Raw genomic sequence first — 2,278 nt, forward strand, 5'->3', positions numbered from 1 at the left:
TACCATGCAAAGCAGACCAGAGCCACCTTTCCTGGCTGTATATTTTGATTTTTTTTTTTATTCTGGAAATATTATCCAGTCCCTTTCATTATGAAATTTGACTTAAGTTTCATCATGTTCTCATCTTCATCTAAGATATGCCTAAAAAGTCCATTTTAGATTGAAGTCTTCTTTATTATGTATCTTGCTTTCCTGAATGGGTGCTTAGTTTTTTTAAAAAAGCATAATAATAACAAAAAAGTGAGATGATTTATGTGACCAAATCAAGCTGGGTTCTTTGGAGAGAAGAAATATTCTTTTAGAATATATTATGAAAGATAAATCATAAGTAGGATTAATTAACATGTTGGTCAGAATGTCTATAATTATATCAGATGCTCCAGAAAGCATTTTAATTTAAAAACTATAATAACTGAGATTTTGCATAGAAATCACATAGCTATTAGAGCAAACATTCACTAATCTAATATTAACTTTCTTCTGTAAATATTTTAATATGTATCTCAGTTAAATATTTCCTGGCTGTTTTGGACATATATTGTTTGTTTAAATTAGGATCCAAATAAGGTACATAAATTGCAATTGATTAATATATCTCTTAAGCCTCATTTAATCTATATGTTCTCTTTCACCTTTTTTCTTTTTAAAGTTTGTCTAGTTTTTTGTTTGTGCATTTTGCTATTCATAGTCTTTTAGTATTGCTGAGAATGTTTTCTTGCAATAGAGGCTTGATCAGATTCAGGTCTGACTTTTTTTAAGCAAGAATATTTTATTTTGTGTACATCCATCAGGAGGCATAAAATGTCTGGTTGTCTCTCTTTTTGACATGTTAACAGCCATTAATGATCATTGCCTAGATCCTTTAATTCATTAAGAGCTGCAAAATGCACTCTTATTATCCTTTTTGCATTTACTAGCTTGAACACTTCTCCAAAGAAGTATTTTTTTTTAATCAACTATTTGTTTACCTTGAGGCAGAATAAATATTTCTTTCCCTGTGTTAACCAGTTTTTAAATAATGAATTAAATCTCTAAAATTTTCCCAATGTAATCAAAACATTTTTAAAGTATCACAAACTCACAAATTAAAACATACTTGTTATGTTTCAATCCATTTTTAGATATTATTGTTATTGCTGCTCCAATTATTCTATCGTTAACCAGTGGAGACCTTTACAAGTTGGCGAGTGAGTTTATTGGGCAAAATTCTAATAGTCCTAATTTTTCTTGCATTCTGGTATGACAAGCTGTAGATTGCCTGCCCCATACCCAGAGTCAGCCATTTTCCCAAGGATCCTTGGTTCCTTTTAATGGGAAGTTGTATCTAAAGATCACCATTTGCATGATAAGGGTGTCTATTGCTTCTGGATTGGGCATTGCTTCTAGGTCCTTTCAGTGGACAAAGCTAAGAAACAAGTAATTCTCTTCATGCAAATGTTTAATAACAAGTTAGGATCTGGCGTTAATTTTTGCAGCGGTGGCTGGCCCATGGGCCTCTTGCGTGCTTGAACTTCCAGCCCTTGGACCACAGGTCGGATTTGGTGTGGCTGGGAGGGGTTCCTGGGGCCTTGCCACAATGCCTGTCCACTTCTTGGCCCTTGTGAGGACCAGAAAGCAGGAGGGTGGCACAGACTCCGGGGGAGTCCAAGGCCAGCTGGCCGAAGGTGAGCATCTTGCTCCTGCACTTGAGGAGCTGGCTCTGGTGGCTGCCCACATGAAGTGCACACACTGTCAGGTTGGACACCTCCTGCATGCACACATCTCTGGTCATAGTTTCTACAACCACTGTGTGTTTGGCTTCCTGCCAGAAAGCTTCACTTTCTCAATATCCCGGAAGGGGACAGGGGTGGCAGGTTGGTATGACTCATGAGCAACCTCTTCAGCGCCATGTGATTGAAGGTGGCGTTGGCTCTTCTGGCCAGAAACCTGTACAGCTTGGCCAACAGCCTGAGGTAGATGTCCTGGCTCTTGGGTGCCTTTCAGTCTTTGTTGTGGTGAATGTCCACTGTCATGATGGTGCCTCCTGTCCCACCAGGTCAGGAAGGGGCAGAAAAAATTATTTTTAAGACAAAATACATCATAATTTCACACCGATGCTTCCAATTCAAATTCAGGACTATAGGACTTTTACTTAAACTCTTCTTATAGCTGCATTTTTGTTCCACACCAACATTCCTGATTCTGGAAGTAAAATAATTACTTATTTGCTTTATCTTACAATGGCATATAACAATCAGAATTATATTCAGACTACCACCAACAAGATGATTACTGAAAA

General features: G+C 37.3%; 1 pseudogene; it reads right to left on the reverse strand.

Moving 5' to 3' along the window:
* Positions 1 to 1,462: 1,462 nt before the first annotated feature.
* LOC118675758 lies at positions 1,463 to 2,012 on the reverse strand (annotated as a pseudogene).
* Positions 2,013 to 2,278: the final 266 nt, after the last annotated feature.

The sequence above is a fragment of the Myotis myotis genome, unplaced genomic scaffold, assembly GCF_014108235.1.
Source record: "Myotis myotis isolate mMyoMyo1 unplaced genomic scaffold, mMyoMyo1.p scaffold_m19_p_2, whole genome shotgun sequence".
NCBI lineage: Eukaryota > Metazoa > Chordata > Mammalia > Chiroptera > Vespertilionidae > Myotis > Myotis myotis.